This window comes from Macaca nemestrina, chromosome 11, assembly GCF_043159975.1.
Source record: "Macaca nemestrina isolate mMacNem1 chromosome 11, mMacNem.hap1, whole genome shotgun sequence".
In the NCBI taxonomy this organism is placed as follows: domain Eukaryota; kingdom Metazoa; phylum Chordata; class Mammalia; order Primates; family Cercopithecidae; genus Macaca; species Macaca nemestrina.
Genome location: NC_092135.1, coordinates 22,549,115 through 22,570,256, shown reverse-complemented (window position 1 = coordinate 22,570,256; position 21,142 = coordinate 22,549,115). Strand labels below are relative to the sequence as shown.

Below are 21,142 nucleotides of genomic sequence, written 5' to 3'. Positions count from 1 at the left end.
GCTCACTCTTTCTGAATGTGCACACTGAGGAAAGGCCACATATCAAGAAGGTGTCCATCTGCAGGCCAGGAAGATGGTGGTAGGGTTCCACCAGAACCCGACCATGCTGGCACACTGATCTCAGACTTCCAGCCTCCAGAACTTTGAGAAAATAAATTTCTGTTGTTTTTGCCACTCAGTCTGTGGTGTTTTGTTATGCCTTCTGAAGCAGACTAATATAGGTTAGAAACATTACAGAACTTTAAAGCTGGAAGGGAACTCAGAGATGACTCATTCCAAAGGTTAAAAACTGGTGACCTTTTGAATTAGCCTGCACACTTGCTTTGTTTTGTGTGCATAGAATTAAAAATACTTTCAAAACATATATTACATAGGGGTGACAGCTGTAACTTCACACAAGTGCCATCATTGCCCATTGCATTACTCCTACCCTAAAAACTTATCTGTGTAACCTGCTTCATGCCTGTGACTCCTATTTCTGCCGTCTCTCTCCTTTTATATACAAAGAAACTACAGTTCAAACATTTAAGGTGACTTGCCCACGCTAAGGCAAGTAACTGAAATGAGAAATGTGTCTGGGATCTTGCTAATCTGTATGGTTTTCTACTGCACGGCCTGCCTAAGGAATATGGTAGTTAGCTACTGCATTGGTATAAAACAGTAGCACATATTTTAGCTACTTGATGCATGGATGCCACGGAAAGATTTCAAGCTAAAAAACAAAGAAACAAACAAACAAACAAACGGAAAAAGCAACCATTCCTTTTTAAATTTTATTTATCTGCCCAGGTGAATTAATGAGTACATAGTAACTTTGAAGATGTAGTATCATCACTTTGGAAGTAAACAGGGAAAACACATCCTTGTACTATATTCCTTAAAAGTATTTCTGTTAATGTTGACTTAAGAAATAATTTAAGGGGTTTTAGTAAGGGAAATAGTATAATAAAGATTATAGCAAAGGAAATAACAGAAAGAGAAAACATAGTCATAGAAATGCTATATTTTAGTAGTATATTAGAAGAGTGAATCTACTAAAATGTCTGTATTTTACTTTAATTACATAAGTCCCCCCAAAATATTTTTTATACCAATTGATATCAAAAACGTGTATGTTTTATTTGCCTTTTTTAGATCTTTGCAAGATTTGCAAGGAAAGAATATGAATGGCCTAGTTTTTCTTCTATTTTTATTTTGCTGATTGTATGTCAGTAGCATATTTTGAAGAGAAAAAAATAGCAGAAGTAGATGTAACACATATAAGGGAATGGAAAGAGAAACCTTTTGTAATAACAACTGTAATAAAAAATATTTTGTCCACAGATATTCTCTTATTTGACCCTTCCCAAAAGTCTATCTCCACATGTAAAGCAAGGCATTACCTCCATTTCCGAGGAGAGAAAATTGAGGCTTAAAATTCTTCTTATTTTTTATTATTAGACTTTAAGTTCTAGGGTACATGCACACAACGTACAAGTTTGTTACATATGTATACATGAGCTGTGTCGGTTTGCTGCATCCATTAGCTCATTATTTACATTAGGTATTTCTCCTAATGCTATCCCTCCCCCATCCCCTCACCCCATGACAGGCCCCAATATCTGATGTTCCCTGCCCTGCCCTGTGTCTGAGTGTTCTCACTGTTCAATTCCCACCTATGAGTGAGAACATGTGGTGCTTGGTTTTCTGTCCTTGTGATAGTTTGCTCAGAATGATGGTTTCCAGTTTCATCCATGTCACTACAAAGGACATGAACTCATCCTTTTTTTATGGCTACGTAGTATTCCATGTGGCATATATGCCACATTTTCTTAATACAGTCTATCATTGTTGGAGATTTGGGTTGGTTTCAAGTCTTTGCTATTGTGAATAGTGACACAATAAACATACATGTGCATGTGTCTTTATAGTAGCATGATTTATAATCCTTTGGGTACATGCCCAGTAATGAGATGGCTGGGTCAAATGGTATTTCTAGTTCTAGATCTTTGAGGAATTACCACACTGTCTTCCACAATGATTGAACTAGTTTACACTCCCACCAACAGTGTAAAAGTGTTACTATTTCTCCACATCCTCTCCAGCACCTGTTTCCTAACTTTTTAATGATTGCCATTCTAACTGGTGTGAGATGGTATCTCATTGTGGTTTTGATTTGCATTTCTCTGATGGCCAGTGATGATGAGCATTTTTTCCTGTGTTGGCTGCATATATGTCTTCTTTTGAGAAGTGTCTGTTCATATCCTTTGCCCACTTTTTGATGGGGTTGTTTGTTTTTTTTCTTGTAAATTTGTTTGAGTTCTTTGTAGGTTCTGGATATTAGCCCTTTGTCAGATGGGTAGATTGTGAAAATTTCCTTCCATTCTGTAGGTTGCCTGTTCACTCTGATGGTAATTTCTTTTGCTGTGCAGAAGCTCTTTAGTTTAATTAGATTCCATTGCTCTATTTTGGCTTTTGTTGCCACTGCTTTTGGTGTTTTAGTCATGAAGTCCTTGCCCATGCCTATGTCCTGAATGGTACTGCCTAGGTTTTCTTCTAGGGTTGTTTTTTTGTTTGTTTGTTTGTTTGTTTTTGAGACAGTCTCGCTCTGTCGCCCAGGCTGGAGTGCAGTGGTGTGATCTCGGCTCCCTGCAAGCTCTGCCTCCCTGGTTCACACCATTCTCCTGCCTCAGCCGCCCAAGTAGCTGGGACTACAGGCGCCCGCCACCATGCCTGGCTAATTTTTCTGTATTTTTAGTAGGGATGGGGTTTCACCCTGTTAGCTAGGAAGGTCTCGATCTCCTGACCTTGTGATCCACCTGCCTCGGCCTCCCAAAGTGCTGGGATTACATCTTCCCGGGTTTTTATGGTTTTAGGTCTAACATTTAAGTCTTCAATCCATCTTGAATTAATTTTTGTATAAGGTGTAAGGAAAGGATCCAGGTTCAGCTTTCTACATATGGCTAGCCAATTTTCCCTGCACCATTTATTAAATAGGGAATCCTTTCCCCGTTTCTTGTTTTTTGTCAGGGTTGTCAAAGATCAGATGGTTGTAGATGTGTGGTATTATTTCTGAGGCTTCTGTTCTGTTCCATTGGTCTATATCCCTGTTCTGGTACTAGTATCATGCTGTTTTGGTTACTGTAGCCTTGTAGCATACTTTGAAGTCAGGTAGCGTGGTGCCTCTAGCTTTGTTCCTTTTGCTTAGGATTGTCTTGGCAATGCGGTTCCTTTTTTGGTTTCATATGAACTTTAAAGTAGTTTTTCTAATTCTGTGAAGAAACTCATTGGTAGCTTGATGGGGATGGCATTAAATCTATAAATTACCTTGGGCAGTATGGCCATTTTCACAATATTGATTCTTCCTATCCATGAGCATGGAATATTCTTCCATTTGTTTGTGTCCTCTTTTATTTCGTTGAGCAGTGGTTTGCAGTTCTTCTTGAAGAGGTCCTTCACATTTTTTGTAAGTTGGATTCCTAGTTATTTCATTCTCTTTGTAACAATTGTGAATGGGAGTTCACTCATGATTTGGTTCTCTGTTTGTCTGTTATTGCTGTATAAGAATGCTTGTGAATTTGGCACATTGATTTTGTATCCTGAGAGTTTGCTGAAGTTGCTTATCAGCTTAAAAAGATTTTGGGCTGAGATGATGGGGTTTTCTAAATATACAATCATGTCATCTGCAAACAGAAACAATTTGATGTCCTCTTTTCCTAACTGAATAGCCTTTATTTCTTAGAGACCAACAAAGAGACCTAAACTACCACACAATAATATTGGGAGACTTTAACACCCCATTGTCAATATTAGACAGATCAACAAGACAGAAGGTTAACAAGGATATCCAGGACTTGAACTCAGCTCTGCACCAAGCGGACCTAATAGACATCTACAGAACTCTCCACCACAAATCAACAGAATATACCTTCTTCTCAGCACCACATCACACTTATTCAAAAATTGACCACATAGTTGGAAGTAAAGCACTCCTCAGCAAATGTGAAAGAAGAGAAATCACAACAGTCTCTCAGACCACAGTGCAATAAAATTAGAACTCAGGATTAAGAAACTCACTCAAAACCGCACAACTACATGGAAATGAAACAACCTGCTCCAGAATGGCTACTGGGTATATAACGAAATGAAGGCAGAAATAAACATGATCTTTGAAACCAACGAGAACAAAGACACAATGTACCAGAATCTCTGGGACACATTTACAGCAGTGTGTAGAGGGAAATTTATAGCACTAAATGCCCACAAGAGAAAGCAGGAAAGATCTAAAATTGACACCCTAACATCACAATTTAAAGAACTAGAGAAGCAAGAGTAAACACATTCAAAAGCTAGCAGAAGGCAAGAAATAACTAAGGCAGAACTGAAGGAGATAGAGACACAAAAAACCCTTCAAAAAATCAATGAATCCAGGAACTGGTTTTTTGAAAAGTTCAACAAAATTGATAGACTGCTAGCAAGACTAATAAAGAAGAAGAGAAGAATCAAATAGATGCAATAAAAAATAATTAAGGGGACATTACCACCGATACCACAGAAATACAAACCACCATCAGAGAATACTATAAACACCTCTATGCAAATAAACTAGAAGATCAAAAAGAAATGGATAAATTCCTGGACACATACACCCTTCCAGGACTAATCCAGGAAGAGTTTGAATTGCTGAATAGATCAATAACAGGCTCTGAAATTCAGGCAATAATTAATAGCCTACCAATCAAAAAAAAGTCCAGGACCAGACAAAGTCACAGCTGAATTCTACCAGAGGTACAAAGAGGAGCTGATACTATTCCTTCTGAAAATATTCCAAACAATAGAAAAACAGGGAATCTTTCCTAACTCATTTTATGAGGCCAGCATCATCCTGATACCAAAGCCTGGCAGAGACACAACAAAAAAAGAGAATTTTAGACCAATATCCCTGATGAACATTGATGCAAAAATCCTCAATAAAATACTGGCAAACCAAATCCAGCAGCATGTCAGAAAGCTTATACACCAAGATCAAGTTGGCTTCATCCCTGGAATGCAAGGCTGGTTCAACATACAGAATTAATAAATGTAATCTATCACATAAATAGAATCAATGACAAAAAAAAAAAAAACACATGATTATCTCAACAAATGCAGAAAAGGCCTTCAATACATTTCAGCAGTCCTTCATGCTAAAACCTCTCAATAAACTAAGTATTGATGGAACAAATCTCCAAATAATAAGAGCTATTTATAACAAACCCACAGCCAATATCATATTAAATGGGCAAAACTGGAAGCTTTCCATTTGAAAACTGGCACAAGACAGGGATGCCCTCTCTCACCACTCCTATTCAACATAGTGTTGGAAGTTCTGGCCAGGGCAATCAGGCAAGAGAAAGAAACAATATTGTTATGTGTGAATTTGATCCTGTCATTATGATGTTAGCTGGTTATTTTCCCTGTTAGTTGATGCAGTTTCTTCCTAGCACCAATGGTCTTTACAATTTGTCACATTTTTGCAGTGGCTGGTACTGGTTGTTCCTTTCCATGTTTAGTGCTTTTTTCAGGAGCTGTTGTAAGGCAGGCCTGGTGGTGACAAAATCTCTCAGCATTTGCTTGACTGCAAAGGAGTTTATGTCTCTCTCACTTATGAAGCTTGGTTTGGCAAGATATGAAATTCTAGGTTGAAATTTCTTTTCTTTAAGAATGTTGAATATTGGCCCCCACTCTCTTTTGGCTTGTAGAGTTTCTGCCGAGAGATCCACTGTTAGCCTGATGGGCTTCCCTTTGTGGGTTACCAGACCTTTCTCTCTGGCTGCCCTTAACATTTTTTCCTTCATTTCAAACTTGGTGAATCTGATAATTATGTGTCTTGGGGTTGCTATTCTCGAGGAGTGTCTTTGTGGCATTCTCTGTATTTCCTGAATTTGAATGTTGGCCTGCCTTGCTAGGTTGGGTAAGTTCTCCTGGATAATACCCTGAAGAGTGTTTTCCAGCTTGGTTCCATTCTTCCCGTCACTTTCAGGTACACTAATCAAATGTAGATTTGGTCTTTTCACATAGTCCAATATTTCTTGGAGGCTTTGTTCATTTCTTTTTCTTCTTTTTTCTTTAGGTTTCTCTTCTCACTTCATTTCATTAATTTGATCTTCAATCACTGATACCCTTTCTTCCACTTGATCAAATCGGCTACTGAAGGTTGTGCATGCATCACGTTGTTCTCGTGCCATGGTTTTCAGCTCCATCAGGTCATTTAAGGTCTTCTCTACACTGGTTATTCTAGTTAGCCATTCGTCTAATCTTTTTTCAAGGTTTTTAGCTTCCTTGTGATGGGTTCAAACATCCTCTTTAGCTCAGAGAAGTTTGTCATTACTGACTTTCTGAAGCCTACTTCTATCAACTTGTCAAAGTCATTCTCTGTCCAGCTTTGTTCCGTTCCTGGTGATGAGCTGAAATCCTTTGGAGGAGAAGGCGTGCTCTGGTTTTTAGAATTTTCAGGTTTTCTACTCTGGTTTCTTTCCATCTTTGTGGTTTTATCTACCTTTGGTCTTTGATGATGGCGACCTACAGATGGGGTTTTGGTGTGGATGTCCTTTTTGTTGATGTTGATGCTATTCCTTTCTGTTTGTTGGTTTTCCTTCTAACAGTCAGGTCCCTCAGCTGCAGGTCTACTGGAGTTTGCTGGAGGTCCACTCCAGACCCTGTGTGCCTGGGTATCACCAGCAGAGGCTGCAGAACAGCAAATATTGCAGAATAGCAAATATTGTTGCCTGATCCTTCCTCTGGAAGCTTCGTCTCAGAGGCACCCAGCTGTATGAGGTGTCAGTTGGCCCCTACTGGGAGATGTCTCCAAGTTAGGCTACACAGGGGTCAAGGACCCACTTGAAGAGGCAGTCTGGCTATTCTCAGAGCTCAAATACCATGCTGGGAGACCCACTGCTCTCTTCAGAGCTGTCAGACAGGGACGTTTAAGTCTGCAGAAGTTTCTGCTGCCTTTTGTTCAACTATGCCCTGCCCCCAGAGGAGGGGTCTACAGAGGCATGTGGGCCTCATTGACCTGCGTGGGGCTCCACCCAGTTCAAGCTTCCTGGCCTCTTTGTTTACCTACTCAAACCTCAGCAATGGTGGACGCCCCTCTCCCAGCCATATTTGCCACCTCACAGTTCGATCTCAGACTAGTAGTGAGCAAAGCTCCATGGGCATGGCACCCACTGAGCCAGGCACGGGACATAATCTCCTGGTGTACTGTTTGCTAAGACCATTGAAAAAGTGCAGTATTTAGGTGACAGTGTCCCGATTTTCCCAGTACAGTCTGTCATGGCTTCCCTTGGCTAGGAAAGGGAAATCCCCTGACCCCTTGTGCTTCCTGTGTGAGGTGACACCCAGCCCTGCTTCAGCTCGCCCTCCGTGGGCTGCACCCACTGTCCGACCAGTCCCAATGAGATGAACCAGGTACTCATTTGGAAATGCAAAAATCACCTGTCTTCTGCATCAATCACACTGGGAGCTACAGACCAGAGCTGTTCCTATTCAGCCATCTTGGAATGGACCTCAAGGCTTAAAATTCTAAACCTCTTCCTCAATTGTGTCTTGGCTAATAACTTGAGTCCTCTGTAGCCATTTGATCTATATTTCACAAGTCATGAGCCACGGTTTCCAAGGACCCTGTTACATTCATTTAAAAAGTTCATAAACTTCTACATAACCTGTTTGACAAGTTAATTTTTAGTATCGATTACGTAAGCTTTAAACAAATATCAGTTGCCCATTTAATGTGGCCCTGCTAGATTTATTTTAGGTTGACTTTTATTCCTGTGATTGGATTTCACATTAAGATTTCTGTATTACAAGTGGTGCACTTATTAATTGATTCACTCATTAATTCAATAAAAATATTTTGAATATCAACTGTCTTGTGAGCCTGTATGTGTTTGTGAATGTGGGGTTGGCAGACTGTGGGAAGAACAGCAAGACAAGTATAGCATAAATCCCATGATATAGACAGAACCTTAAAAGACAGCAAAAGAGGTTTTACATACATACATCTAAACAGAGCATCTGGTGGGTGATGTGTTATCCTAGAAGTTCACGGTACCCAGGAGGTGACCAAATGTTCTAGCAAGTGTCCAAGGTTACAGTAGCCTATCATTCTCTTTTAAAATGTGGGTCAGGGTTAAATCCAGACCAGATAAAAAGCCAGGGACCTGTCTGTAGCATCCCATCATCTCTATTCTACCACCCTTCTTCAGTGAGCACCTACCCTGAAACCACCCCACACCCCTGTTGGTAACCGTTTTCCTTGGTAGCACCACAGTTGGATTTCACTAGCACCCCTGTTGGTTTCATCTCCTCTTCCTCTACTCTGATGTCTTGACATTTTGACTCTTTTGTGCCTAGTTTAACTCTCACACTATTTTAAGATAAAGCCGATCTTTCTGTGTCTTGACTCTAAGCCCCACCAGGTCTATTTTTCAAATGCAGTTCATCAAAGTCCTAGTCCACTCTCCACGTGTGGCTTGCCCTCGCTCCTGGACTGAGATGCTCCTAGAAGTAGCTGCTTTCTGGGACCCTGAAGGATAGATACAATTTTACTTGACAATATACTTGACAATAAGGGAAAGGAAAATATTCTATGGAGAAGATATGGCACAGCCAATTAGCCTTCCTTGGACTAAAAGACAAAGCTTCATGTGGGAAAGAAGTCTATAAAAGTAAGCACACATGAAATTGTAGAAGGCCTTGTGGGCTATATTAAGAGATTTGGCCTATACAGATAAAGAGTATCTGTGGAATTTATTTTATTTTCAGTTGAGGAATATGCGTTTTTGATCTCTGAAGAATGTCCATAAGTAAAAGCCTTATTTTAACAAAGCTGCAGGCACTCAGGGAGCCTACAAACACAAACATTCACAAGCAAAGGCACTAATATACACTATTTGTGAACATCAGAAACCAGGTTGTGATAATTGGAAAAGTAGAGCTACTAAAGCCATGGTGAAATAGCCATTGAATAATAATTCACTAAGCGCCTTCTACATGTGAGATACTGTGTTTGGCTTAAAGGGGATCTGAGGTATAAGATACAGCATTTGACCTCAAGAGACTGCAAGTGGCTCCTGATCATTCTGCAACCAGCTTCTCCAGAACCTCTAAAAGTAGACTGCAGGAAGTCATGGAAATTGCCAGTAGGATTGTTTATCTGAGAATTTATCCAGAATAAATTCCCTTCACTTTCTTTGATGCTATCCTTCATAAAACAATAACAGGGGTAGCATGTTTAAGATATTTTGTTACATTTATTTGGCATGTACATGTCCAGTTTAAAAAAATTTTTTTCAGTCCTCTGAGTACATGTATCAAGTTCACATCTAAATAAAATACCACATCTAAATCATCTACAGTCTGCAAATTAAATCAGTGCATAATCATAACCAAAAATGCTCTTGCAGATGCTATTACATGAGATTGTAAGGTCAGTTCTATTTTGAATCAATTTATAAAACCAGAGAAAGAGGAAATAAGATTCTCATTAGAACCTTGGCTAATAATTTTAAAAATGTGTCTTTTCAGGGAGGAAATTTAAGTGGGACTTTTAGAATGGTTTGTAGGCAAAACCAAACAAGCAAATAAAACTGACTAGTTTTCCACCCTGCAAAAGAAGCTCATGTTATTTGTTTTCTAATATTTGAAAGAGGCAGCATGTCAAGGTTGGTGCCTGAGGGCATAGCTGTTCACTTAAGCAAGAAAAGGAAAGAAAAAAGAAAAGAAAATCACCATAAAAAAGAGAAAGTGTCTGGCAAGGTAGGAGACAATAAATGGAGAAATGTTTTGCTCTGAAATGTGAACAAGTGGTGATATTAAAATGCAAACACAGAAGGGGATTACTGGAAATACAGAGCAAAGCCTTACTCTTCACTTAAAATGATCTAAAATGTATGAAACAGAGTGAGCTGCAGAACAAATGATCATTGCTGCCCTTCCCCATGGTATAATCACATGGGCTATTGCAATTTCATCATTACTACTGTCTCCTCCTCTAACACTGTTAATCATATGTCTCAACATTTGGGAGTACAAGAGTAGAGAGTAGGAGAACTGGTCAAGCATTGTTCTCAAAAGGGAGAGACAAGTTAGGCTATCCATTTTCTCCAAATTTATTTTTCAAACACCAATCCTTTCCAGTGCTTTTACTTAACGTATGTCCAGATTGCCTCAAAACTGGAAAATTGGTAATGGCAAGAAGAGAGAACACTAAACATATAGAACAATTACTAAGGCATTGGAGGTCCAACATTTTGCTGCATACCTTATGGAATAATTTTCTAATATTTATAACAATCCTATAAATAAGATATATAATCTCAGTTTGTAAAAAAACAAAACAAACAAAAAAACTCTAAAGCTCAGAAAAACCTATTATTTTTCTCCAAATTAAAAAAACAATAAATGGAGATGTTAAGATATAAACCTAAGACCACCAAATTTCACACCATGTAGTCACTGGAGTATGCCTAACTGTTTCCAAATAGAGAAATATATCTTTGAAGCATAGATACATTTGAAGATGTTTACTTGTAAGTATTAATTTAATTATTTGTTTAAAATTTATTTTCCTTAAGAGTGACTTTTCTTGGTACCTAGCAAAATCTTTTCCTGGGTATTTACTAAATCTTTGATGTAGTGAATCATGCACATATAATGTCATTAACATATTTCAACAAATATAAATAGAAAATATACTTCCTGTGATCACATAATACATTTCTAAGTCAAGCATAACAATGTCTGCTACCAAGGAGGTAAAGTGTGTGTGTGTGTCCTCACTTGGAAAAGATACAGTTGAAAGTAGCAGCTTGAAAAAATAGGCATTGACCCTGTATTACTGATATGCTGCTACGTACAAACTATCCCAAAATAAAGGCTTAAAGTAAGTGTGGATTAACTTGGCAATTCCTTGGGTTTTGCCTGGGCTTACTTAAAAGGTGTATTCAGTTCAAGAGTCAGCTGAAAGCTGAGCTGAGCTGTCACAGTGGAGAAACTGGCATCTCTTCCATGTGGTCTTGCACACTGGAGGAGTCCAGACAGCCCCTCATATGGTGGGATCAGCCTCCCAAGAGGGCAAGCTCCAGTGGGCAAGCTCTCACCACATCTAGGCTTGTGTCATGATTACCAATGTTTTGTGAGCCAAAGCAAGTCACGGCAAGTACAGAATCAACATTGGAGGGGACTATACCAAGGACATAAACACCATGATATGAGACTCATTAAAATAATAATTAAATATTAAAATAACAATCTATTAAAATAATAGATTAAAACAATAATCTAACACAGACATCTTTTGGACTTAAAGACAGCTTTCCTTTAGAAGCATGGTAGAGCAACTTTGTCAATTAGGCTCCAAAAAGGATGTTATCTGATGCTCGGTGTTTGAGAATTTAAGAGGAAAAGAGATCTAATTTTTAAGGTGGATTCCTAAAGAAAGAAGGGGAGGGGACAGAAGTTCTGGTCCGTGAGTTGGTGGATCATGAAATTAGCCCTGAGTGGGCATAGGTATAGCCCTGGTATGTGGATATGTGTAAGAAATAAAAGTAGTAAGCATAAAGATATGCAAATTTGTTAGCCCACCGTGATGCACCCTTGACCAAAATCCACATTAGCAATTGTGGTTCACACAAACAGCCTTCGTGTCTCAGTGATACTCAGTGCCAGTGAATGATATAGGACTACCACAGCAGAGCAGCCTTCAACAGTAGCTAACTGTGTCAGTGAGAAGCCACAACTGTAGTGGATCTCACAGATGCCTACTCTCTCCATGACTGGATGTCCATGACACACTACCGTGCCTAACACTCTCAGAAGGGCAAAGAAGCATATCCCTTAAGGCAAATGGGCAAAGAAGCATAGCGTTAGCCTAGCTTTACAGAGTGCTCACTAGGTGTCAGTACCATTCTACACACTCTACAGTTGGCTTCTGTGACCATTCCCATTTTATGGAGAAGGAAAAAGGGGCAAAGAAAAGTTAATTAACTTTCCAATTCCAAACAGCTGTTATCAGCAGAGCTGGGACTCAAAGCTAAGCAGTTTGCCTTCCTTGGAGATTGATTCATTAGAAAAGTAAATGGTGTGACCATATTTGCAACTCTTTGGGAAGTTCATGCTGATTTTAAAAGCACTCTTGAATTGGGAATTGCATACTCTTGTGTTTTAATCTTAACGATACTCTGGTCCCCTCCCAGGTCTGAACAAATATATGTTTATTTTTCTACACAGTGAATTTATATTTCTTTATACTTTTTATCTTGTATTGAGATACCTTTAGAAGAATAGATAGGGATTACAATGTATCTTTACAAAAAAAATTATTTATGTTTATGAAACATTCCTGTTTATGACTATCTCATTTATTTCCTGCAAAAATAAATGTCTGCCATATGATATCACTTGTTTTGTAACACAAGTTTCAGTGGGCCATTCTACTTTTCTGGCTTTGCAATATTTAAATGGCCACTCACATTTCAATCTTAGAGTTGGTGACAACTGGTTTATTTTCATTATTCTTGCTCCAGCAAAAATAAAACTCAACCCAAGACTATGAAGCTCTCAAAAAGCCTCAAAGTTTGTGGCTGTTCTTAAAAAAGAATAAATATTTGAGATCTGATATTCATTCATGATTACTTCTTTCTTAAACTGTCAAAACCTCAAATCTTTTCAAATAAAGCTATTAAAGATACTCACGGTGGATGCTTACTAAATTTTGTTTTTATTTGGTTGTTTACTTTGCCATTTCTATGCTAGACTGCAGGAGTCCCTTGCTATTCTTTTTATTTAACAGTTACTTCCAATCTTTCATAACATCTACTTGAAGCTTCACTGTTAATTTCAGATAAAATGAAAATGCATTCAGAATATTCCCTTTTGATTAGATGATCAAGACTTAGAAAAAAAAACAGCTGCTCAGATACCCAGAGGGAACTGAAATGCAAACTTCAATGGAAATAGGACTGAGTTTATGGGCTGTTTTTTGGACAAAAGTAGTACCTTGATTCTAAATTTCATGATACAAAAAATGCAAGATTACTATAGATTTCATAATACATAACCATAAATGCAACTGCTCAATGACTCAGTCAAAAATGACTATAGAACTTATATTCAAAACTGTTAACTTAAGGCTATTTCTTACTTGCTAGATGTACATTATACTAAAATTATAAAATAAAATACTTGGACATCTATAAAAGACACTAAATACAATATTATGCTATTTTTATATTGCTTAGGGAATGATTTTAACAGATGATGATTAAACATACATTCAATTGGTCAAACTATGAATATGATTATAAATTATTACTCTGACAGTATACCTATAGGAAATTTCATAAGTTTTCTTTCCTCTTAAATAAGAGTTTTAAAAGGTAAAACAATGTGCATTACACATTTGCCAGAATTAAGATTTCTAAAGTAAAGAGGTTTTTTTCAGACTACATTAATCATATTCCTGCATTCAACATCCAAGATCTAGGAGGCTGTGGGGATACAAAGGCAAATAAGATACTACTGTAGCCCTTAAGAAACTAATAAGTTCATGGGAAAGACAAATATATAAACACATAACTATAATAACAATGTGATAAAGTATTTTAGTGGAGTTATCTACATAGTTATCAATTCAAGGTGAGGGGAGGGAAATACCAGCTCTGTCTGCAGAGCCAGCCATGTAGTTACAAACAGAATTAGTCTGAGACAGAGAAGGATCAGACATCAGACTCAGCTGGGAGACTAGAAAAGTGGGCCAGATGGTTTTAAGATTGCCTTTTCTAATAAAAACTGGCACAAAGATTGACTTAAATGTGTTCTTTTCTTTCTGTAACTATAGCTTCCCAATTCTTCCAAAGCCTACTCTACCTTATTTTCAATCACATGTGGAATCTCCTGAAGTATGTAAAATAAGGATGGCATAACATTCTGAAAGGTAAGAAAGAAAGCTTTTGTGTGGTTGAAGCTTCTATTATACTTGGCAGAATATGTATAAGATTCTTTTATTTGTATGTATTTATCCATAGGTCTTGTCTAGAAAATTGAAAAGAATAAATTCAAGTGAATTCTCACTGCAAAACACTTAAAAGAATGCCAAGCATGAACACAAACAATGTAATTCTACAGTGAACTTTAGAAGATCTGGAAAAATGATCTCTCATTCTTTTCTCATTCTTTGTTATTTTAGGGAAATCCACGCCATGTCTAGGATATCATACAGAATCCATTCCTGCTTTAGAGACACATTAGGTTGCAAGGAAAAAGAAACAGGATTGGTTAGGTCAGTGAAGGAAACACAGGGAAGCTGGGATACACAGACCACTGCCCATAGGTCTACAACTTGGCCTCATGGATAGCTGGCTCAAGGGTTAACTATCATTCAGAATCCAGTTGCACCAGGAATGAGCTAATAACTGATAACTGACACATCTTGCTAAATTTCAGATATCTATTTCTCCCTAAGTTGGCAATTCCACCATACTCATTACTCAATTTCTTTGTGACTCTGCTTTTACTATCAGCATCTCCACTTACTGCTGACATTTTTTCTAACAGTGCCTCCCTGTCTTTTAAAAAATGAAAATCTGACTGAATCAATTAGTTACTGCCTAATACAAAACATCTCAATTGTCAGAATTCTAGAACTCGGCCAATTAAGAGTTGCCTAGTCTCCTAGTCTCCTTTATAGCTAACTCAATATTTCTACTATCTTCCAGGAAACTCCAATTCTAGGAGATGTTAAGCAAGGATCATTCTACCATTAAAAAAGCTAGATAAACTATGTACCAAATCTGTCTGTTAGAAACGCATTATATATATATATACACATATTTATATATATATTTCATACATATATATGGGTATATATATATTTCATACATATATATGGGTATATATATATTTCATACATATATATGCATACGCATATATATGTGGATCTAAAATGGAAAAATAAAAATTCTGCTTTAAAAAGAGGAATTCATTTTAAAGGTAGAAGTTTATTTTTTCTCAATACATTTTTCTCCCTTTAACCCTTCTTAAACATTTTCACAAAGAGTTTAACATTAACTACAATCCGAGAGGCCCTACATCAGTTACCTTTAACTGGAGCACTCATATGTGGTCCATAATTAGAGGGCAGTGTCAGGGACATACAATATGGTACTCCACAATTTATATGTCAGGAACCACCGTTGGACATTTGCCTAAGAAGAGGGCCAAAGTCATGGCAGAAAATTTGAATCCTGTAGCCACCCACTCCAGGTAAACCCCATAAACCATGGGGTGATAACTTTAAAAACAAAACTGATTCAACAGTCTATAAGGCCAGGAGGATTAAGTGGGTTAACCCACGAGCCAACTTCTCTGAAGGCCCAACAGAGACTGAAATGACCAAGCTGTTTTTGAGCAGGGAAATAAACAAGTTTTTGTCCTTCCTTGAAAGGAGACACAACTCAGCATGTGGACTTTCAGAAGCAAAATCATGGCTCATCCCATCTCAACCATTTGCCCATTAACCTCCATCAGGATCTTGCAGGCAGATGTCAAAAGTGAGGGAGAATAGGATCTTGATTTTTCTTGCTCTGAAAAGACTTCATCCTTCCTTTATAATGACATGAATTTATTTTTTATCTCCTCTCTTTTCCCTCCTCCTCCGTCTCCCCTCGCCCCCACCCCTTCCTCTTTTTTATTTTTAGGTAAAGAGTTGCTTTGGGAGTACAATAAATAATGCAACTATTTAGTGCAGAGGTGTCCAATCTTTGGGCTTCCCTGGGCCACATTGGAAGAAGAAGAATTATCTTCAGCCGCACATAAAATACACTAACACTAATGATAGCTAATAACTTAAAAAAAAATTGCAAAAAAAACTCATGATGTTTCAAGAAAATCTATGAATTTGTGTTAGGCCACATTCAAAGCTGTCCTGGGCTGCATGTGGCCCAAGCTATGGATTGAACAAGCTTGATTTAGTGCATTGTGGGCTTAGGGAGGACTAAAAGAAAACTACTCATATTATTAAAAGACCATCCTTAAATAAAACACGTAGTTGGCAAAATTGATCTCCAAGCTTTTCATCCCCTGGTTGTCTTAGCTACATCTAAGCTTTCCCTCTACCTCTTACGTGCTCAGTGCCTCAGGTTGAAAGCCACCCAGGCTTCATCCTTCCTTTATAATTACATGAAAATTTGCTGGTACTGTTCTACATTTTATCTACTTCCTAAACTCTATCAAAGCTCACTCATCCATTGCTTCATTCTATCAGAACTCTATTTTCTATTTAGTTGGAAATGATCCCTAGTAGAAATGTCTGCTCTAGTGATAACCTACTCTGCCTGTTCATGCATGGACCATTGGGTAAACTGATTTTAACAGCAAATAAACTGATGCCTTAGACACCATGACTTGCCTAAAGTCAGAAAAATTGCATTTGTGAAATATTGTGTCCTGCTGAACATATAGGACATCCTTGGTGATGACAAAAATATAACAAATGTATGACTTTTAATACTCTATGTTAAGCTTATCTTGCATATCTTCTATGTTAAACTTATCTTAATATTCTATAGTAAGCTTATATTATTAAATAGCACCTAAGACTCATACCATGTTCTGACACTTGTCATTTAAATGTTGAAGTTCCTCAGGGAATGATCTTACGCCTTCTTCTCACTAGACACTGTCCCTCTCTATGAGACTGGCAGATCTTGTCCAATCCCAAGGATTCAATTATCAATGCTGATGTGAATGATTGCCAGGCTTGATGTGAAGCCTGATCCACTTAGCTCCAGTTATCTACCAGAGATCTCCACTAGGCTATTTTTTTCAGGTTCTTCAAACTTGACATATCCAGAGTTCAACTGATGATCTTTCCGGTGTCCTGCTCTACTCTCACAACTAACTCAGTAAGTGGCATCACCATCAATGCTGTTGCTCAACCAGAAACCTGGGTGTTGTCCCGGTTTTGTCTTTCCTTTTACTCCTGTATCCAATTAGTCTTTGGCATTCTACTTTTCCAACATCTCTTCAGCACATCCTCTTCTTCCCATCTCCACTAGCATACTGATAATCAAAGCTACGATCCTGTCTCCTCTGGTTTATGAAAATTGCCTTCTGCCTGGTGGTCTCTCTTAATCCAGTCTTCTCCCCAACCCTCCCCACCTCATTCTCCACATTGCTTCCAGAGTGATCTCTTTCAGACGTAAATCTACTCATGCCACTCTCCAACTTTATGCTCTGCAATGATTCTATTGTTTTTATTATAAAGTCTAGACACATGAATGTGGCTTATAAACTCCTCCATGATCCCCCTTCTCTCCTCACTGATATGACCCGGTGCCACTTTCTGACTTTCTTCACTGCTAGCTTTAGTTTAACCACAACGGTCCGGTTTCAATTACTCCATTGCACTGAACATCTTCCTTACACACAGATTTATACATAGTATTACTTATACTGGAAATACTCTTTCTCCTCTTCATCACCAATCTAATTCCCTTCATCCAGTCTAGGCTCAATTATTAATATATTTCCTCCAAAAAAAAAAAAACTTCAAGGATTCCTTAGCTTTATTAAACTCGCTTATTATACCCTGAACTTTTCCTTTGTAATGCTTATCAGAACAAGACTTGATTATTTTTATGAATATTTAACACATAACTTCACTATTAGGTTAAAAGATCCATAAGGAAGCATGTATCTTCTTCTGTATTCCATCCCTAATACACTGTACATAACAGGTTATCAAATCGTACTTTTATAAAATAAGTTAATGAGAAATATCTAATACATAAGAGACTTTTTAAAGGGATACTTGATAGCAATATCACTGTCTCTAGCCTCAAACTGTGTGTGTTCCATAATAGAGATACGAAAAACTTAGTCTAGCAAATTACGATTAACAATTGTCACATCTGATGTTTTATCTGGGATTTAGAAGACAAGATAGATACCTTTAAAGGACATTTTTCCCCTCTTAATCTCTGTTAGTTCTCATGTTGTTATGACTTTAGCATATTATCATTGTCACGGACTGATCATTGAGCAAAATTTTGAAAAATTATGGGCTCATTTATAAAATGAGAGAGAGAGAGAATAGAATTTGAAATAACTATCACAAGTAACTACCTAGGTATTCAAGAGTCAAAGAAAAAATGGTCTCAATAAAATGTTGAACACAGCAAGCAATAGCAATAGCCTACTTTTAAACTGTAACTGAAAACAGGGTTTGCAATAATTATAAGTGGGTCAGACAGCTTTGCCCTCCTGGCATAAGGTTTTAAGGTAATTGAAAGGTTCATGAATTAAAGATAGACCTTTCTAAAATATTACAAATCTATAGCTATCATCTGGCACATTATTTAACAAATTGCTAAGGATTTTTATGAACTTTGCACATGCCAGACATGATTCTTATAAACAGCATTGGGGTACTGTCTCCCAGCTGGCTTTAATCAGCTGGAATGGAATGCAATCAGCATCACAAATTAATAATACTCCTTTTCATGATCATTTTATTCCATAAAGAAATGACAAATGGGTAAAAATGCTGTTAAAAATCACAAAATAATGTTTCCAAAGGGAACATTAGTTTGATTTGAAGATGCCCATGATTGCTTATATATGATTTCCCAAAGCAACAGACTTGAACGGATGCTTCTGAAGCCATTTCCACTTTGATTGTAGAGTCAAATAAAGAGTTTTGCCACAGGACAAAATGTGGCAAAAATCACTAACTTTATCTAACTTTATTCCAGTTTATGGAAACAGTTACATGTATACACACTCACACACATGCATCTACACACATTGACATTCAGAAAATCAACATTTGAGATGGTCAGAAAAATACTATTTCATAACTATTTTATAATATGGTTCATTTAATTTTTCAAAACTTTTAGAGTTAGTATCACTTTTTGAAACCTCCAGAAAAAGCAAACCTCCACCTGTTATCCAGGGATATGCTGTCTATATGCATAAATGATCGAACTTTCAAGATAATAGGAATGAAAAATGTAGCATTTAGATTCCTGTGTCTTGACCTTGGCTTTAACATTAAGTTAAACTTTTGTGCCCTCCACTCCCATGCCCCTAGTAAAACCAAAAAGGAAAAAAAAAAAAAAAGGAGTTCATAGAGATAGGATAAAGAACTGTTCTACACAGCTCATGAAATACTACTACTGTTTCAGATAGACACTTTGATTTCACGTGCATTGGCAGACAATTCAAAAATTATGACTGAGCTCTTATGTGACACACGAACCCGCTACGAAGCTTGAATTACTCATTTGTTTATCTCATAAAGCATGGGCTGGTGCAACATAAGGACATTTCTAGCATACTCCATGGAGACATAATCTGTAACTGTTTAAAATGGTAAAAGGCTAACAAAATGGATTGAACACTGCATATCAAGGGCATATGATTAACAGCCCTCAGAAAATCAAAAACCAGAGAAAACACAAAAAAAGCATGAATATGAACATCTGGTCTTGCAGTTATGGATACTCTCAGTAGGAATTCAGTTGCAAACGATTGCTTTTTACTTATTAAATTATACTTGGCTTTTGACACCACCTTGTGTAATCTGCATCTAGAGAGTATACTGGAGACATTTCAATCATATCTTCTGTTGAGTGTCTACATCAACTGGATATTCATAAAATTTTGCATTTGGTTCTTTCATAATATCTTTCTTCACATTAGAGCCTTTAAGATGGTTCAAATGCCTCCATATAGAATTTTCCACGTTGTTGAATTTACACAAACAAAAAGATTAATAATCCAATTTAAGTGCAGCTACTGTGAAACTCTGGCCTACATTTCCTCTAGTAATGCTTTCTATTTTTTTTTTTTTGAAAGTGAGGCCCAAATTAAATTTAGAGCATAATACAATAGAGTTCTATAACTTCTTCCTGTGATTTGATTATAACAATTCTAATTTTAATGCTTTAGAGATGAACATCTAAGCACAATAATTCTAGTGGAACTATAACATTAAGAACTATTTATCATGTAAATAACTCTTAAGTCACTGTATAAGTTTATATCCTAAGCACAGAAGTTGAAAAAATTCGAGCATATAACACATCCAAACTCAATTGTAGAATCCAAGGTTAATTAAGGAAACAAAGGGGATATGACATCGAGATCTGCCCAAATTCATACAACTAGATAGCAGCTGAGCCAAGAAGGTAAAGTAAGCCCAGTGTCTCTTCCTTATGCTCTACTGCTTCTCCTCTTGTTATTAAAAAAAAAAAAAAAAAAAAAAAAAAAAAAAAAAAAAGCAGTATCAATGAATGTAAGTCATTCCAAAGAAGCCTAGTGAAAAGGTGTTCTCTCCGTTCCCAGTACATGGTACCGTCACTCCAGCTCTCCAGAGTCCACACTTTCTACTGCTTCTGTTGTTAAAGTCATATCTTCCATAACTATAAATTCTATACTAATTCTCTCATTGACTTATTAATCAGTGGAACACTACTGACTTCTCACCGTGGTAACATGTAACTCGTACCCACTCACAGGAATGTTCTGTTTCTTAAACCACATGGTAGCATAACAGCATTAGCTTGTCTATATCAACCTTCATCTCTCTTTTTTCCTTCTGTCTCAACTTCTGCCCTGGTAGTTTTACATTGTCAAGGCTGATTAATATTTAAATTCCATAATTTTTTTGTGCTTTCTCATCAAGCAAGGGTTGGGGGCTTTTTTCTGTAAAAGGACAGATGTCAATTATGTTAGGCTTTGTGGAAAATAATAAGTGTTGGTGAGGATGTGGAGATACTGGAATCCTTGTGCACTGTTGATGGGGTTGCAAAGGTGCAGAAGCTATGGAAAATAGTATGGAGGCTCCTCAGAAAGTTAAACATAGAACTATATGATCCAGCAATTCCGCTTCTACGTGTTTATTTTAAAAAATGAAAACAGGTTCTCAAAGAGATATTTGTGCACCTATATTCATTGCACAGCATTATTTACAATAGCCAAGAAGTGGAAGCAACCTAAATGTCCACCAATGAATGAATGGTTAAAGAAAATGTAGTGTATACATACAAACATAAAATAATTGCATAGTGCCTTCAGAGAGATAAAGAAAAATAATTTATAGGCTAGAATTTTACAG

The 21,142-nt window shown here is 37.2% G+C and overlaps 1 protein-coding gene and 1 long non-coding RNA gene across 3 annotated transcripts in view; one reads left to right on the top strand and one right to left on the bottom strand.

The window, feature by feature from the left end:
• The window catches only part of LOC105492585 (thrombospondin type 1 domain containing 7B), a 900,526-nt gene that overhangs the window by 312,329 nt on the left and 567,055 nt on the right, over positions 1-21,142 (bottom strand). The gene's annotated exons all lie outside the window — the stretch shown is intronic.
• The window catches only part of LOC105492582 (uncharacterized), a 79,451-nt gene continuing 66,907 nt past the window's right edge, over positions 8,599-21,142 (top strand). Inside the window, exons 1-2 of the long non-coding RNA XR_011609718.1 lie at positions 8,599-8,687; positions 13,859-13,954. This is a non-coding gene — a long non-coding RNA (uncharacterized lncRNA). The remainder of the gene's footprint in view (positions 8,688-13,858; positions 13,955-21,142) is intronic.